This window comes from Chrysemys picta, chromosome 8 (genome assembly GCF_011386835.1).
Source record: "Chrysemys picta bellii isolate R12L10 chromosome 8, ASM1138683v2, whole genome shotgun sequence".
Lineage (NCBI taxonomy): Eukaryota > Metazoa > Chordata > Testudines > Emydidae > Chrysemys > Chrysemys picta.
The window spans coordinates 46080774-46100720 of NC_088798.1; the positions used below are offsets into that span (position 1 = coordinate 46080774).

Genomic DNA, 19947 nt, shown 5'->3' on the forward strand with positions numbered 1-19947 from the left:
CTAGCTTCAAAGCTCTTCCTAGCATCATAGCTGACATCAACAAGGGAGATGGTGAAGAGAAGGCAGCATTGCTGAGAGGTGCTTCTTTATCTCAGCCAACATTAGAGAAGCTGGTTTGTGAGCTCCCTAGAAGAGAAATGCCGAAGCAAATAGCTGAACAATTCTTTGCTCCAGTTATGTAAAGATGTAAGGATACCTTGTATCCTTCCTTCTTTGCTCTGTTTTGAATGAATATATGTTCATCTTGCTAAGTAAAGGCTAATAAGTCAGTATATGATCCAATCCTAAGAAATTCATTTCCCTCAGATAAAAATCTCTTGCTGTTCAAATTTCAAACCACCAACCAGTTTAGAAGCAGCACAGGGTTAAAAATAAAAATGCAGGGGATTGAGAATAAAGCTACTCTACATCTGCAAATTAAACAGTGTGTTAATTAAGTATCAGGTGAATACAAACACAAAGCATAGGGGAAGTGCATGGGTGTTTTCTAGATGGAGAAAGAGTACAAGCACTGAATATTGAAGAGAAGTAAGAAAGAAAGATGAAAATGAATTTGATTTTTCTCTCTTCTTCATTCAAAACTGTCATTTTGGTCTGTCAAAAAACTCCAGGCTTTATTCTCATTTCTACCACCCTGAACTGTAAAGAGGTCTTCAGTTACATTTGCATCCACTGTTAGGCCTCAACTCCCAGAGTGCTGTAAAGGGATCTTCTTACTGTAAATTAGATTAGACCCTATCTGTCCTATGCACTAGAGCTAGTCAGAAGTGGATTTTTCTTTTTTCCCATTAAGATTTTAAATTTTACACTATCCCTGAAGAAGGCAGTCTCCTTTCGAGGTTAGTTTTAAATGCATCATTTTATTATTGTTGTTTTTTCAGATCAGACAAATTTGGTATGTGATACTCATTAAGGGCATGACCAAAAATCCACTGAACCCCAGAAATCCCACTGAAGTTTATGGGAGTGTTTCTATCAACTTCAGTGGGTTTTCGGTCAGGCCTCAAATGAGGAATATGTAAAAAAAGATTAGGAAGAAAAGGTTAGGGTAGTAAGCTTAGGGCTTGGGAGACAGATTCATTTTGCTGCTCTGTCACAGATTTCCTGTGTGACCTTCCTCTGCAAGGGCAGGTTTGGGACTTTGGAGGGTTGATCAGAGATATTAATTGTTAAGATCCATAATAAAACAGTTTATTTTATTTCTCTAAGATGTATAATGCAACAACAATTTCTTCTGATAAATTACTGTTCATTGTAAATTTTATTTTCATGCAAGTCACTAATGGTAAAAATGGGCATTTTAAACAATTTAAACACATAGCCATAAGATATAAGTTCCAGGAACTCCATTTTACCCCTAAGCCAAGGACACATTCATAACATGCAGGGTCAAAACAACAGACAAATATATACTGGAGATTCAGATCCCCAAGTTTCTCACTGAGCCATCTGGAAGCTAACGGTTGGAGGAAGAGTAAAGCATTTTTAATGTAGGACAGTCTCCACTTTCAGTGCTCCTTCTAACAATATTTAGCCCTTCTAGGCGTGTAATTCTTAAGTTGGGTTTGATAAACTTAAGATATTATTTTTCTTCAGCGTGGTGGTGATTTGTCACATGATACACCACTCTGTGACACATTCTGTCTGTAAAGAGAATTTTCCCTTGATTGCCAGGACAGCAGGTGCTGTCCAAGTGGCATTTACAAATGCAGTGAAAGGGGCAGCTCATCTGCTATACCTGATGTGGTGTGCTGAGTGTGTTTCACAAATTCAAAGGGTCTTAACGGACATGCATTGCAACATCTGCAATGGAGCGGAAATAAACCTGTTTTTTCAGTTCTACTAGAAACTTTGGGTGTGATATCTAGGAATGGACTGCTGAGCACTCAGCTGGCACCGATTTCAGTGAAGATACAAATGTACTCACCTCCCTGGATGCTCAAGGCCTGTGGTTGCCCAATGAAACAAGAGATAGCTTTGGTTTGCTTCTGGAATTATAATTTTTTGTCATTAAATGTTTATATCCACACAGTTCAGGCTACTGTATTATATTACCTATAAAACAATAGGTCTGACAATGCTTATGTTGAGCTTACAGTTATGTATCTTTTTCTAGACAGATCAAGGAGTGATTTTATGAAGGTAGGAGCTCATTTAGGAATTATGTCTGAGGCTATATTGCAAAATCTTGTCTATTCAAGTACATTAAAGGTGGCAAAACATTTAGTATTACCCTAATGAATCTATTCTTATTGCTAAAAGAAAAAGTAGGTTGGTAATTCATGCAGGGAGTGTTAATGGGGAAAAAATGTGCTGATATATACTGTTTAGTTCACCTTTCTCTAGCTAATTTATTATGCATTATCAAAAGCCTCTCACAAGATGCAGTCAGTGGATTCTTCAGTAAGCCAGGCAGGAACAGTAATAGAAATGTCCTGGGCCTGGAGTGCACTTCAAGTATAGTAATGTGCAGTATAGTAAAAGAAATACCTAACCAACAATACAGAATACAAAGGCCAATATTATATATGCTTAGTGCTTGTCTGTGTCACCTATTGTATGTTTGTGATGGTACAGGTAATATGCCCTCTACAGAAATTGTTATCTGGAGGTTTTTTTTAATAAATTAAGTGTGTGGGTGGGTGGGGGGTTGGTTTAATTGTGATGTATTAAAAAGATCACATAACAGAGATTAAAATCCTTGGGCTAAATTCTCAGCTGGTGTAAATTGACAGCTTCCCTGATTTACACCATCTGAGGGTCTGGCCCTTAATATGAACATAAAATAAAAATGCAAAAAAAAAAAAAACCCACGATCTCTAGACAGAACTATCATGAAGTTCATGGAGATAAGTGATACATGTTCTCAGCAATGGATATACTACCCCTATATTAAATAATTAAACTTGAAGGAATGAAAAGAGAGGAAGAAGTTCTAGCTAGCTGATTCTATAGATCCCACAGCACACATTTGCATTACAGACAAATATGAAAAAGTGAACCTTGGTACTAGAAGTGCATGAAATTTATTGAATAGCCAGTCAGTCTCTTTATGTCTAACTCCCTGCTCCATCAGGAAAGAGTCCAGCTACTTTTAAAGTATGATGTCCACATATTTAATTAACATATGACAAGTATGATCTTTCCTTTGCAACAGAGAAAAGGAAAAGATGTTGAGGTGTCTTCAAATTTCCTAAATATATTTATCTCCTCCATCAAGTGCTGTGATTCTCCCTGAGGAATTCAGGGTTGTTGGGGCAAGAAAAGTGTGTGAGTGATCTCAGTTGTGTCTTTCCATTAAAAAAAAAAAATAGATATCTTATGCAGGAATTTGAGATGGCTGAAAACTTAATATATTTAGCAGATCAAAGTGGGACATATTCACACAATATTTATTATTTATGGTAGCTGCTGTGATTGGTTACAAACTTTCTAGACGGTCTCTGCCCCAAGGAACTTGTAGGACTACCCAAGGAACTGATAGGATCTAAAATTTGTGCCAGAGAGTCTATTTTCTCAATTTGATCTAGAATAACTTTAACTCTGCTAAAGCAAGATCTCCAGCAGTTATAATTAGCCCCATTTGTAAACAAACAGAGCAAAGGCCTGTCATGTCTCAACTGCAGAGTGGTTGAGCCTGCTTAAGTGCTCTCGGTCTCAGTGTTGTTCTGGGGTACATTTCTGTGAAATGCTGCATTCTCCTCCTTTCCTACAGAAGCCACTGGGATCAGCACTACACAGGGTTGGGAATCATGGCTGGTCAGCCATGGAGGCTCCACCTTTTGTGATTTTGCTGTCAGTATGGGTGCCAACGGAGGTACCACACCTGCGTTTTCCTGGAAACTCATTTCAAAATTATCTTGTGCAGTTCCTGGGAAGGACCTGTCAAAGTGGTTATTTAAAACATCTCTACTGTATTCACAGTAGCTACAATTTCTCTGATTTACAATCCCCTGTACTGTACAGTGACAGACCACATGTTTTATTTGCCTGCACCAAATTTTAGAGTGAACAAACACTACGTTGTTTCATTATTCCTTGTTTCACGTGGTGGATTATTAGAAAGTCTAATAGTTTAATTATTTTTTTATGAGGGACTGGAGGTGGTACTCAGACTGGTAGACATATATACACGAAGCTTTAGTGTCTGCAGATCTTAACATGCAAGATTTTCTTCCTCTTCCGTCTGATGGAAACTGCTGATAGACAATTCATAATTACAGAACATACTGTACTAGAGAGAAGTCTTTCTGGGAATAAATTTTCAAGTGAAGCCCTTGTACATTTCTCCTGCAGTTTCAGGATACAAGTTTTTCTTCTTCACTTCCCATTCTGAGCTGTTGTTCAATGATTGTGTGTGTTATTAAAGTAGTAGCTGCATTTTACCATATAGCTGGCTGCATGTCAGCAATTCATTACACACACACAGTACAGATTGCATTAAACCTCTTTGAACCTGGGATCTGTGACTGCCACTATTCATTTAAGATACTTGTAAGAAGCCATTGAGCTCCTTTTGAAACCACATAGCTCAAAGGAAAGCAGCTCCTACCCAAAAAACAGGCATATGGCTCCATCTAAAACAAAGGCACATGCAGACAGAAGGGTTTCACTGGAAAATGTTTTCTGAAGGTCTGTGTGTCTGTGAAAGAGTCAGAAAGACCAGAGAAGCTGAGAGAGAAGGGAGCAAGGAAACACCAGACAGTCACAGAAATGCCAGTAACATGGCCCTGAGAAAAAAGCTAAGAGAGCACTTTGGGGCAGAATAGTTGCTTAAAAAAAAAAAAAAAAAAAAAAAAAAAGGCTCAGAATTATGAGCAAATAAACTCTCGTTTGATTCCCCCTTTGTACATTCTTGCAAATAAACAGGATTTCCTCAAATCAACAATTTCTCCTCTTAATGGAAACAACCCACAGGACCCCGAACTTTGGCTAACCTCTCAAATAAAAAATGGGTAACACTCTATATTATATAAAGATATGCCACAATTTCCTTCCTAGTCTCCTTTCTGCTCTGGAGAGGGAGTACATTGCACCAGGTCTGTGCCTGCCAAGGTATAAGCTCCCCTGCACATTAGGAGGTGGAAGCAAGGCTCTGCTCAGTCTCAGTCTTATTCCAGCCCCTCTTGTCATCCATTTGCATTAATGGCTCTCCTCCCAAACTGCTACCTGCAATGTGATGAACTAGCACAGGGCCCTCTTCTTAAACCTTTGCTGTGCTTATTAGTCTACCATTTAACTCATATTTGTAAGATGCTTTGGGATCTTGTAAGGTGAAAGGAGCGGTGTGAATATAAAGTCTCTCTCAGATGGACAGAGATTCCATTTTTAAATTGTAAAAAAGGTACAGACAAATAATTTTGCCTACAAAGAATCTAAGATCCGTTGAGCCCCACTCATACTGCAGTCACAACTGTGGGAAAGTGTGCAAAGTACAGATTCCAGTACAAACAAAAAGCATACACCAGAGAGCCCCACCACATTCTGCCTACACACATCCAATAGGGGTGCACCGCAGATGCACACAGCCGGAATATGGGACAATGTAGGCCCTAGGGCCTGGCCACCAGAATCCAATCTGCATAGCATCAGCCATCCAGGCTTACGCAGAACAGGCCACAAAGAATGTATGAACTAATTCAGCTGCATAGGCTATTTTGGTGATGCTGTTGAGCATAATATAATTTAGCTGTGGTCTGTCACAATGAAGGAAGAAATAGGGCAAAAATGCATCAGGGATACAAGGAATTCTAGAAAAATGCAAGAAAAACCATGCAGGTTGAGATCCAAAGTAGTGTTGAGGAAATATGGGTGGAATTCCTAGGGGTATCCCAATCACTGGATCAGTATTGAAAACTTGAGTGTAAGGACTCCAGTTGCTGATCTAAAAAGTACTGTACTTTTATTTCAGTCAGGCTGGTTTTAGACTTCCTATTACATTAAAATAAAGATATTTTAAATACCTCTTGTTATCAGAACTATTTTGTTGATATTATTTTAACAAATGTGACTGCATAAAGCAGGGGCTAAATTGCATTCAGGTCAGGCTTTCACAAACTGCAGGCGAGCAGGCTACTTTGTGATATCACCAATTTCTCTGCAGACAGCACTAATTATATCATATTCCACAATGCTAGAGATAGACAAACAGAGATATAGAAAATTACTGTCAACAGTGTGATCTGTCTGTATTCCCAGTAGGTAGTTGGAGGCACAGATAGTACCCTTTTCTGAATCAGATTTCTGCTCATTTCCGTTTTTTTGTGACATGATAGGACGTATGTACACCATTATTTATACACCTCTACCTCGATATAACGCTGTCCTTGGGAGCCAAAAAAATTCTTACCGCATTATAGGTGAAACTGCGTTATATTGAACTTGCTTTGATCCACTGGAGTGCGCGGCCCCGCCACCCCTGGAGCACTGCTTTACCGCATTATACCTGGTCACGTTATATTGGGGTAGAGGTGTATTACAGTAGTATATAGAATCCCCAGCAGTAATGAAGGCCCATTGGTGATTTTCTCTCTCTCTCTGAGTGTGAGAGTGAGACAACCCCTGCCCTAACAAGCTTATAGTCTAACAGACAAAAAGCGTGGGAGGGGAAACTGAGGCACACAGATTAAATGACTTGCCTTAGGTCAGACAGTAGGTCACTAGCAGAGCCCTGATCTGCTTTCACTCAGTCCAGCAAGACAACATTCCTATCAGACCCCACTGCCTCTAATGAATGTTAATCTTCTGCTTTAAAACAGTAACACTTCAGCCAAACCCTCAGTCAGGAATTCTTTTTTAAAAATACTGGGTGTATATCTACACAGCTCACAGCATTGAGCCTCCCAGCCTGGTTCAAACAGCCTTGGACTAGCAGGGCTCACGCTTGCACTCTAACCCTAGCAGTATAGACTTCTTTGAAGTTGCGGCTCATCTGGAGCTTGGGCTTTGAACCCCAATTCTCTCCCTAGTCTTCAGAGTCCGAGCTGCAACTTCACAGCACACTCTACCCAGCGGTTTTTAGAGTGCTAGCCCAAGTCTGTTGACCCAGACTGGGAGACTCGTTGTCGATATACTGGGCGGCTTTGGTATCATACCCAGTCTGAATATGATATGGTTGTCTGCTGGGTGAAAAATAAATAAATAAATAAAAAAGGGATGACCTTTCCTCATGTGACAGATTCAGAAAATGCAGATACTTACTAAAATGCTGGTTACAGCTGGCAGACCAAGAGAGCACTCTCAGGAAAAGGAGATTTAAGGATATTTTGTAAACTACTTAAAAATCAAATTAAGTAGCATTTGATGTATAATTTGTTAAGAATAAGTTGTGCCAAAAATATTTTTGAACTCCTTAGTTAAGACCTTTAAATGGATATTTAAGCTATGCTCCAAAAATTATGTTCATTTGCAGAAATCTCTGAGGAAGCATTTCTTTGAATAGCTGAGTATAATAAGCATTAGTCGTACTGGGGAATAAGTGTAATATTCTTAATGAATGGGCACACTGTGACACTAACCACCCCATACTCGTGCCCTACGCATTATTGCAACAATCTTTGTACAAAATATGCTTCATGAGGTATCCTTTGAAAGCTAATAACTCTCCAATCATTAATATTTTGTGTCACACACACACACACACACACAGATATTAAGAGAGTTATGAATATGTGCTGGATTTATAACTAAAGTGTCTGTAGACCATGTGTCGGGGGAATTGTTAAACAGGTCTATCCTAAATGAAGGAATATCTGTTTACTTCAATTTATACATAAACAGTAAACAGATGCATCAAGCTAACAAGGGGCATAGGTAAATATCACACTAACAAGTCAGGGAGAAGACAGTCTGGCGTCTACACTGAGCAGGAGAGAGAAGCTTGGTTGGGGTTTTACTTTTTCAAAGAATCCGTTTCAAAGGTTTAACTGTCTATAAAGACAAGGGGGCTCAACCTCAAGTGATAAGCCATTGAATCAACTGATTGCATACCATCTTACTGTATTATAAGAGTATATAGAGTGAAGTCTTTTCTGAAAGTTAATGACATATGGATGAATAATACCATTGTAAAATGCATGTATTAACACTATAGAAGGAATTATGAATACTCATTGATACTATGTTTTAAAATGCGTGGATGAACAAAGGAAGGAATAGTTTCCACCCAGACCTAGTTTCCAGGCAGCTATTTACCTGTCTCCTATGTAAATTAAGCACAGTCAAATCAAAACAATGGAAGCCCTGTTTACATACAAGGGGATGGGAAGCCCACAGGGAGAGAACTACTGCATGGGGTCAGCTTCTCAGTGGACACAGTAGGCTGAGCACGTAGGAGGGCTTCCAGCCTCTTAAAGCAAGTTCATTGAACTTTGGGAGATAAGCAAGGACAGAAGCCATCTTTGACATCCATCACTACATAGGCTCTTGCAAGCCGAGAAAGGTGGGTCCTTCAACCACTGGGGGTTGAAGTCTCTGGAACAGAATATAAGCGAGAAACCTGCTTAGGCAAAGATCTCTGTTAAGATGACAAGGGTAGCCAGACCCTTGTGTTTTTGTGGAAGATCCTGACTGAGAGAAAGTTAGCCATGGATGGGAAGTAGAATGATTGGTTAGAGAAACCATCTTGGAACAAAGCCTGTATCTTGTTAGTTGAAGTTTCAGAACTTTAGAAGTATATTTTGTTGTGTTTTACTTGGAAGTCTTCATTCCTTATATTTGAGTTTATTTAATCCTATGCATATTTTGTTAATAAATTTCATTTTTACAATAAACCAACTCAGTGCACCGTTTAAATGGAAGGGTGCATTTACCTCAGTTAAATTAATAAAAATGTGCTGCGTTTATGTCTTTAGAGGAACACACAAACCATATTATTTCTCTGAACTGTCTAGGAGAGGGCTGGACATTGCAGAGCACACAGTTTGGGGAAAAATCAAGACAAGGAGGATGTTGAGGTTTACTCTGCTAGTTGTAACCAAGTCTGGTGGAAGCCAGAGTGGGGCTGTGGGATTATAGAAAGGCTGCTGTGGTCAGAGCTGCTGTCTAGCACACAGACACTCGGTGTGACCTGCATGCTTGTAGACTGATTGTAGCAGCTCACATTACAGCAAAGCATTGTAAAGGACCTAATTTTACAGAGCAAGTTGTGACAACCCCTCACTGGTCTGGATCATATCCCAGCATGTGACACACATATTGTGACAGACCCAGACCAGTGGGGAACAGGAGTCTGGTAGAGGGCAAATATACTGGTCACTGGATGAATAGTTTTCTGTTCCCTGAGTGACCAGAGCAGGGGCTGCACTACAGTAATCAGGAACCTGCTAGAACCAGTTAAGGCAGGCAGGCTAATTAGGACACCTGGAGCCAATTAAGAAGAAGCTGCTAGAATCAATAAGGCAGGCTAATCAGGGCACCTTGGTTTTAAAAGGAGCTCACTTCAGTTTGTGGTGTGAATGTGAGGAGCTGGGAGTGAGAGGGTATGCTGCTGGAGGACTGAGGAGCACAAGCGTTATCAGACACCAGGAGGAAGGTCCTGTGGTGAGAATAAGGAAGGTGTTTGGAGGAGGCCATGGGGAAGTAGCCCAGGGAGTTGTAGCTGTCATGCAGCTGTTATAGGAGGCACTATAGACAGCTGCAGTCCACAGGGCCCTGAGCTGGAACCCGGAGTAGAGGGCAGTCCCGGGTTCCCCCCAAACCTACCAATTGACCTGGACTGTGGGTTCTTCCAGAGGGGAAGGTCTCTGGGCTGTTCCCCAACCCACATGGTGAATCTCTGAGGCAAGAAAATCCGCCAATAAGCGCAGGACCCACCAAGATAGAGGAGGAACTTTGTCACATATATTAAGCATGTGCAACCTTTTAATCACAAGTTGTACAGGGATCATTGTGTGTACTGCCACATACCAGGAGGAGAGAAGGTAGAGGGTGGGATTTTCAAAAGCCCTCAGCTTTGCCCTTCCGCTAGTTCCTTCATTGACTTCATTGGCTTAACTCCACTCTGATTGGTCTCTGCTTCTGTAAATCCCACCCTCTATATTCTCTCCTTCCCATTCACTTCATACAAATGTAGCCCAGGTGATAAGCATCAAACCAGTTCCCAAACTGTTCATACAGAGGCTCAGATCCAGCAGATGACACTGTATGAAGAGAGCCTTGCTCTGCCCCAGGACCCACTAATTCAATCAGTGCAGAGATCCATCCATATAGAACAACTTGACGGATTGAGGCCAAAATTTGGTCAAGTAACACACCCTTACACACAGAATGAGGCAGTTGTGTACACAGCTGGGGCAGCAATACACTTTTATGCATTCTGTGCAAATACCTATTTGCATGAACAAAGATCACCCAAACACAGTTTTGTTACAAAACTTCCAAATCTGTCCTCTGGAGCTAGATTGAATGATTTATTGCCTTACCAAGCCATCCTGGGTTGCAACTGAAGAAGTGAATAGGGTTGTGATAGAATGCCATCTGAATTAACCCTATTATATTGGAATTATGGCACTTTCACAACATAATCTGGGTTCAGTGAATCTTTGCATATTACAGAGAACAGTTGAGTTAAATCCTCTAACAGGAGAGCTTCATTTTTGTTAAGGAACAAGGAATTAATTGACTCAGCTACTTATGGAAATTTGTACTGATTTTTTTAAGAAACATATGGTGCTACAAAGATCACCCAAATGAAGAAACAATATACTGGACTACTGATCTTCTCTGTTAAGGCAATTCCTAATGTGAGATTGGAGGAAGTGCCTGATAACCACAAGGATGACTTTGAGATGTCACCATTTGTTGTTATCCCTACTCAAGTGGTGCTAGTGTCTTGTCACAGATCTGTTGTCTCTCCACTGAGACTCATGAGGAACACCTAGAAGTTTTAAAGAGGGTAAGGACCTCTGGGAGAGATCCAAAGTTGGAGTCCCGTTATTCAGAAAATACTAGAAATTATCCAGCCAGGTGCTCTGCTCTCTGCCATTGAGTAGGGCAGTCTGCTCCTGGAAATTACCCTGCTATTGAAACAGCAGCCTATCTAAAAGATGAGGAAGGCAGACTGGTATAGAAGACCTGGTACAAATGAAGAAGTTACCCAGACAGTACTGCCCTAGATGGTGCTGCCCCAGATGGCACAGGATCACTGAAGGTAGAGCCAGGCGAGAGCAGTGCATCCTATGTCCTGACCATAGTGGATCACTACACCAAATTCCGGGTTGCCACACCCTTCTGGAAGATCCCAGCCAGAGAAACTGCAGAAGCCATCTGGTGATACTTTGTCCAGCCCTATGGCCACTAAACTGCTTATGAAATAGGGCATTCCCTTCATGTCCCAGATGTTCAAGGAATTATGTTCTGTGTATAGTAGCCATAAACTAAGGACAACAGACTATTGCCCACAAGATAATGGCTTCTGAGAGTAAATCAACCAGATTCTGTTAGCAAGGCAGAGGACACTGTCAGACAAAGTGGAGATACTGGCCTTCTTAGCTGCCAGAGCTGACCCGTGTAACAAAAAAAATATAACCCCCTGCTTCCTGATGTTCAGCAGGAATAGCCAGTTGTCAATAGACAACCATAGTCGGATAACCTGGAGCCCCAGGAAACCAGGATCTCTGATTGTGAGGTTCACCAATGCCTCTGTGATATGGGCTTGATCAAGGTCCCTAACATTGGCCACACTTGATACAAGCAGAAACAGAGCTCTGACAGACGCAAGTGCCTGGACATTAGTGGTGGGACACAGGGGGAAAACCAGCTACTCAAGCAGCAGATGCACTCCAAAACTGGATGCAGCCTAGGGTCCTAAACTATATGCTGTTTCTGGGATCCCATACCCCAAATAGCCAGTATACAAGATCGGAGCACAGTAGGCAGCCAAATCAGAGAATATGGTCCACTGGAATATGCTGAAACCTTGACATTTTGAGCTTCAGCCACTGAACAGGGTGGGAGATGGTGATCCTAATCCTAGTAGACCGAAGGAAAGGGCAGGCGTCGTCACTGGTAGGGTGTCTCAAACTGAGGGGCGAGACCCACCAAATGCAACTGACCCTGGTCCTGGCCCCAAAGCTGGGAAGGATAAGAGTGAGGAAGTAGACACCCCAAAGTCGGCCCCATTACAGGGAAGAAAAAGAAAGAGGTAGGATCTATTCAGAAGGCAGCGCCTGAGCCTGAGCCAGGAGTGGGGCACAGAATGATGAGGCAGGAGCACCCTGGCGATCTCAAAGGCCAGCTAGGGGGATTCCCCCACCAACTGACAGCAGTGTAGAGTATTGCCTAGACAGAAGGTATGCCAGCCATCTAAGGGTGGGTGTGGGACTGGATAGAACCTCTTCCCTTTACCCCAAAACCAGGATCACCAAACCAGACTGCCTGGGTGGGATGCCACAAAAACATAACATTAGCCATCAGGATTTGGAGCAGATTGGGGATGAGGGGCAAGATGACAAAACAAGCCCAGAGTGTTTGGAGAGAGAACAAAGCAACAGCAGTCACCCCAGGAACAGCAGAACCAGCAAGGAGAAGACCGACACAAAAGCTCAGGGGTGTGAAAATTGAACTAAGAACTGCTATGGTGTAAATGAGGAGCCAGCAGTTACACAGATGATTGCAAAGGGGATTCCTGAAGAGACAGCCTGGAACCAACCAACAGGACAGCAGAGACCATGAACCAGGACCCACCATTCTGAGCTCACTGCATACACTGATGTTACAGTACACAGACGGGTTGGATTGACCCAAGCGATTTCGGTGTGTCTAGATAGGCATGCAATAAGGAGTGATGAGGACTGTGAGCTGTATGCTGTACCATGGGCAAGGGAGTCCATGTAACCCCTACTGAAAGGGTCTCTCCCTGGGTTATTGTTAAGCATTTTTCCAGCAGGTTAACTCTGGCCCCCTGAGGAGGGAGGTTTTGTATTTGTGCAGAGGCACATGGCTAGGACCCCTTCCCCAACACTGGGAATCCCCCATCCGATACTTTCCTACGAGTTATTGTCCTTAATAAAAATATTCACTGGAATTGAACTTCATAGTGTCCCACTACAAACACAGTCTTATTATTAATTTTGGCATGCAAATGACTTGTTTCGCCCACCCTGGACAAAAAAAGGGGAGCTCACTTGTACATTTCTGTTGGAACACCAGATTGTGAGATAACTATATGACCACTGCTCTGAATTCACATATCATGGGTTTAATGTTTGTTTTCTTTTTGGAATAAAGAAGTGAACAGCTTTGATTTTGAGAGTCATAAGGTCTTTGAATGTGTTAAGTGTGCCAAATAGAGGATCTGACCCTGGATCTTTATTCACAGCAAACTTCTGTTTACAAGTTTGGTTAACAAACCTTTACTCCTCAAGGCTATATTTTCAGTAATATTTTGATAAAGTCACATTAACTCATGCATGACATTTCAAGTAACAATCCATTTTCAGCCTCCCCTCCAGGTAGGATCTAGTCCTTAAGAATTTAACACACATAGCATTGCAAAATCAGGTCCCACTAAAAACTTGTCAATCCTGCCCTATAATATTAGATTACTTAATGTCAAATGATTTATCCATAAGAATTAAACAATTAATGTGTTCCTAATTAGCTAGTGTTTTGTACTTGACTAAGGAGTTTTGGAATGTTTCCCATGCACTTCTAGAAATACTGGAACAAAGTTGAAAGCATTTTTCCATTGCTGATTTCAGTTGAAATGTAATATTGAATTTGATTGAGCTACATTTATAGTAATGCAAGACAGGAACAATGCTATGGTACAGTTACACTTTTATTTTAGGTAATATAGTAATAAATAACTAAACAAAACCTCAGCAGGATATACTACAGGTTGAGTTTTCCCAGATACTGATAGAAAATCTAGATGACTGGATGGAATAATGAGATTACCATTTTTGTTTTGTTCAGGTACAGAGTAACTTCATTATATGATCACATAATGAAGGTTTTAAAATTTCATTAGAAACAAGTAGGAACAAAATATATTCAGTGATTACTAGATTACTGATGTAGTTATTAATGACAGAAAGTAGCTTATAAAATTATTGTATATTTCAAACTGTCAGAGTTTCCTGAACTTTCCCAAATATTCCCTGAATACCATGGTGATGGAACGACTTTTATAGTGGGGATGCTGAAGGCAGAAACTATGTATTTGGGTTATTACTGCTTCAAGTAGCACCCCTATTTCCAGCACCTAACCTGAATATTCTTGATTTTTTTTTCTTCTTTTCCCTTTTTGGGGTCTGGTGGGTGGAGATAGGGTTGGATTCAGGCTGCAGATTCAGATGTAAGTGTCAGAGGGTGAATCAAGTTTGGGACCAACGTTGTGGGTACTTACTGGTTTTGGATATTCAGATGCAACTTTTGCAGCTAGAACCATCTCCAGTCAGAATAGCTCATGGACCCAAGATGGTGGCAACCTTCTAGTAAGTTATTATATAGTGTTGCATTTGAGCCTAACGTGCCAGTGTAGGGAGAGAGACTTCTGCAAGCCTGCAGTGTCATGGTAGCTTTTGACTAGGTTTCAGTGCCATTTGTTCCCAGTGCCTTGTTCCAGCTACTGATATCTGTGATCTTTAAAGCTATATGTAGCTTGGGGTCTAGAATTTATGGGAGTTTATTAACATTTGAAAATGTTTTTAATGGATATTAGAACTAGAAATTAGGATCAACAGTCAATAATTACAGAAGACAAAACTGGATAAATATTTGATCAGATATATGACTAGAGTTGGATGCAATTTTTCAAGGAATGTACTAAAAATGTCTTCTGGAAAATAAAATGTGTATGCAAAGTTCCCATATTTTCAAAATGTCTATTTTCAATGAACCCCCCAAAATGAAAAAGCATTTCTTCCATTCCTATGTTTTCCAGTGGCAAAGGGGGGGAGGGGAGAGAGGATAAAAATAAACACAGAAAACTGGAATTTTCATGAAAATTTCAAAAGAAAATGCCATTTTTTTTAAAAAACCCACAGAATTAAAATTTGTAATGAAATCTTTAGTTTTTTAAACCAGATCAGAATAACTGTTTTCAGCAAATGAAAAAAATTAAAATCAGTAATTCAGTAGAATTGTTTCTATACTTCTAGATTTTAATACATTCCCCCCCAATCCTCTTGAGTCAGACTAAAAATAATGAGCCAGCCTGCTAAAGGAACATTATAGCAACTCCATGGTGAAAGTTGTGTTGAGGTTTGCATTGACATCAGTAGGACAACTCATAGTAGTACAGTTAAGCATGGATGTATTTGAAGGATCAGGGCCACAGGGAGGAAAGTTTTGTTTGTTATCCCACCCCCCTCCTTTACTGCTATCTGCATCACATGTAGCTACAAGCACAGAATCATAGAAGATTAGGGCTGAAAGAGACCTCAGGAGGTCATCTAGTCCAACTGCCTGCTCAAAGCAGGACCAACACCAACTAAATCATCCAAGTCAAGGCTTTGTCAAGCCCGGCCTTAAAAACCTCTAAGGATGGAGATTCCACCACCTCCCTAGGTAACCCATTCCAGTGCGTCACCACCCACCTAGTGAAATAGTTTTTCCTAATATCCAACCTAGACCTCCCCAACTGCAACTTGAGACCACTGCTCCTTGTTCTGTCATCTGGCACACTGAGAACAGCTAGCTCTTTGGAAACCCCCTTCAGGTAGTTGAAGTCTGCTATCAAATCCGCCCTCACTCCTCTCTTCTGCAGACTAAATAAGCCCAGTTCCCTCAGCCTCTCCTCATAAGTCATATACCCCAGAGCCCTAATCACTTTCATTGCCCTCTGCTGGACTCTCTCCAATTTTTCCACATCTTTTCTGTAGTTGGGGGCCCAAAACTGGATGCAATACTCCAGATGTGGCCTCACCAGTGCCAAATAGAGGGGAATAATCACTTCCCTCTATCTGTTTGCAATGCTCCTACTAATACAGCCCAATATGCCGTTGACCTTCTTGGCAACGAGGGCACACTGCTGACTCATATCCAGTTTCTTATCCACTGTAATCCCCAGGTCCTTTTCTGCAGAACTGCTACTTAGCCAGTCTGTCCCCAGCCTGTAGCAGTGCACGGGATTCTTCCTTCCTAAGTGCAGGACTCTGCACTTGTCCTTGTTGAACCTCATCAGATTTCTTTCGGCCCAATCCTCCAATTTTTCTAGGTGACTCTGGACCCTATCCCTACCCTCCAGCGGATCTACCTCTCCCTCCAGCTTAGTGTCATCCACAAACTTGCTGAGGGTGCAATCCATCCCATCATCCAGATAATTAATGAAGATGTTGAACAAAACTGGCCCTAGGACCAACCCCTGGGGCACTCTGCTTGATACCAGCTGCCAACTAGACATGGAGCCATTGATCACTACCCGTTGAGCTGAATGATCTAGCCAGCTGTCTATCCATCTTGTAGTCCATTCATGCAATCCATACTTTTTAAACTTGCTAGCAAGAATACTGTGGAAGATCATATGGGGGGAGGGATAGCTCAGTGGTTTGAGCATTGGCCTGCTAAACCCAAGGTTGTGAGTTCAATCCTTGAGGGGGCCACTTGGGGATCTGAGGCAAAATAAGTACTTGGTCCTGCTAGTGAAGGCAGGGGGCTGGACTCGATGACCTTTCAAGGTCCCTTCCAGTTCTAGGAGATGGGATATCTCCATTAATTATTAAAAGTATTATTATTATTATATCAAAAGCTTTGCTAAAGTCAAGGTCTGCTCTTAGGACTGCACAGCTACCTGAGCCCTTTGTTCAGGGCTTGTGGCAAAGCCATGATTTAGTCATAAACTTACAGAAATGTTAGGAAATAAATCTATCCTGTGGTTTAGATATTAGCAGCAGTTAAAATGACTTTTTAAAACATAGCCTTGCAGTCTCACCTTTTCTCTCCTTCCTCCTAGATAACCAATTCTTATGCTTCTAAGAGGTAGGTCTACCTAGCTCTAGTCCAAGGCCTGGTCCAACCTGGTGAATAACATAGCTGAAGTCTACGTACTTAGATCAACTTACTGTGGTGTATTCACTGTGGTGAGTCGACTGCTGCCGCTCCCCCCGCGACTCCACCTGCACCTCTCACGGCAGTGGAGTACAGGAGTCAAAGGGAGAGTGCTTGGGGGTTGATTTATCGCATCTAGACTAGAGGCAATAAATCAATCCCTGCTGGATCGATCGCTTGCCCACCAATCCGGCGGGTAGGGTAGACATACCCTAAGTCCTTGATATAAACTACCACATAGAGATGCATGGGTACACCATGAGAACAGTGGGCCTTACCATATAAGACCAGAGAAGATGTATTTCCCAGTGTAAGAATACTTAGCTATCATTCAGAACCTTAACCTCCCCACCCCCAAAACACACACACACACACACACACTCTCTCATAAGTGAAAGGAGAACTGCCAAAGATAATTTTAAAAGAGGTTATACTACCAGTCTTGTTCCCACTGAGAAAAATAAACCCCGTGTCTTAGTTAAATATTTGATTCAACAGTGTTTGATAACTAATTTAGAAACACAAACCCCTCAGCTCAAGCCTATTATCTCAGCCATTGTATTTCTTCTTTTAGCAAGCAGTTTTAGGAAGATACATTAGATTTTTTTTCTTCACCCTTAGGGTGTTGGACAAAAGACTTCTCACTGTGAAACCCATTACTACTATAGATGTAATTGATTCTTCTAACAAAGGAACTTAATAGGAGCCACAACTGTTAAAATAGAGTTGTGAAGAAATCCATTGTTAATTTAAATAGTAGTATTTGGAAGGTGTAGTTAACTGAACATAGATACACATCTATAAATTAGCCAGGCTGACATATTATGACTTTTATTGTGAATAAAGTGTGGATGGGAGGGAAGAGGAAGAGGTATCTGTCTTGAGGGATAAAACCTAGTTTGTCTACATATGATTACCATTAGCTAATCAGTTAACAAGCAGACAACAAAGACCACGATTCACTAGCTAAAATATATGGCACACTAAATTGCCAACTATGCTCAGTATATTGGTTCAGGACCCAACCCAGCACTGAATTAATAGAATTCTTACTGTGAGCAGGGACTGCAAGATAAAGTCCTTCTGCTTTTATTTATTGAGAGAATCCAGGTCTCTAGAGAGACCAATTAAAGCTGAGAGTACTTTAGTAAGATATATTTATTACCACTTATGCTAATTCATTATTGCATCAAAGTCAAAGAGGTTAAAAAAAAAGAAAAAAAAATTGCAAACTGTCTGCATTTGGCACCATGATTTCAATGCTATTTAGGACCAATCCAGGCCAGTGTTAAAAGATTAAAATTAAGTTGATTTTCCATGCTCTGTCAACACAGCTTTCCAAGGCTTGATGATGACAGCTTCAAGCTGCATGGAATGAGAGAGATTAGTTTGTTTTAATATCCCCAAAGTTTTAACTAATTCCACTTTTTATTTTCACAGGATTACACAGAGTAAGACCCTGATCTGACATGCAAACATACTTATTTAAATATAAGCAGCAGGTGCTAGGCACTTGCAGCCCTAGACGGGGTATTTCTGGTATGTTAGGTCCATGGCTCTGCCCCCCGGATACCAGACAACACTGCCTCTCCCTTTTTAAAATGTACATCTAATCCTGGTACCTTAAATTTTGCCACTTCCTTCAGCACCAATTAAAATGTAACATTCCCTGAGCAGAGCTGTGAAGAGGTAATATGTACACCTCCTTCCCCTCCAAAACATAAGTGACAAGGAAGAGAGGGTTTAGCATCTTCCAGTCAAATCCTGCTTATCTTCCTTACAAGGGAAAGGATGGTTAAGAAACTAGATTGAAACTGTGGAAGTCTAAGTTCTATTTCCAGCTCTATCCGACTTCCTATGCAACCTTTGGTAGTAATCATCCTGTGCCTCAGTTCCCCCTCATCTGTAACATGGAGACAATGCTTCTGTTATCTATCTTGTCTATTTAAATTGTAGTCTCTGAGGCAAGGGAGACTTCTTACTATATGTATGTACGTACAGCACCCAGCACAATGGGGCCCCAATCTTGGCTTCTAGGCACCACCATACTGTCAATAAGTATACATACGGCAGCTTTAAGGATCCAGGCCTAATTCTATGTTTGAGTTCCCTAGCTTGTAAAAGGAGACAATAGTGTATGAGATTTGGGTAATATCTCTTTAACTACACTTCTACCCTGATATAACGCTGTCCTCGGGAGCCAAAAAAAAATCTTACTGCGTTATAGGTGAAACCGCGTTACATTAAACATGCTTTGATCCGCTGGAATGCTGCTTTACCATGTTATATCCGAATTTGTGTTATATCGGGTCAGAGGTGTGCTTTGGAACCCTCTATGGAGCATTCCAGTCTTCTGCTGCAGAAGCCATCAGAACATCAACATAGCACAGTACCTAGGACAATAGGCATCAGCACCTTGACACTCATCACCCAAGGAAAATCCACTCAGACCAAGTGACCAACAAGAAAGTCCTCTAAAGGCCTAGAAGAGCCGGGTGAAAATACTGACCAATCAGGAACCAGCAGACCAGCTAAGAAGGCTTGCCCATTTTTGCTCAGGGGCAGAGCTAGGTGACACTAGGAGGGGATCCTCATGGTTAACACAACTCTGGCTCAGGTCAGGGACTTACCTTTAGTACTTGCATATGAAGGTCACGCCCAACCCACACACCCCTATTTGTTTAAAGGCACAGACAGCCAAATCCTGAGCTTCTATTTTGTTACTTGATTGTTTAGAGACTGATGTCAAATTTATAATACTGGACACCCTGTCCCAAGCAGACAGTCAAACCTTGCCAACTAAAGCAGGAAGCTCCTACACTACCGCACATGATCCTGAAGGGGTTCCTACAAAGCAGGGCCCCACCTGCCACAGCCCCCAATCTTGGTTGAGGCTTTTAGGCATTTCCAGAATACAAAACTCCATATGATTAACCCAATGTACTATTAGAGTAC

At 41.3% G+C, this 19947-nt stretch overlaps 1 protein-coding gene across 4 annotated transcripts in view; it reads right to left on the reverse strand.

The window, feature by feature from the left end:
- The window catches only part of LOC103305707 (uncharacterized), a 123028-nt gene that overhangs the window by 63649 nt on the left and 39432 nt on the right, over positions 1–19947 (reverse strand). Inside the window, exon 3 of one of the 4 annotated variants that reach the window (XM_065554428.1) lies at positions 1–19947. This exon is cut by the window's left edge and continues 18056 nt beyond it; it is cut by the window's right edge and continues 31413 nt beyond it. The exons of the other annotated variants lie outside the window; for them this stretch is intronic. The gene's annotated coding sequence lies outside the window, so the exon portion shown is untranslated. 4 annotated transcript variants of the gene reach the window in all.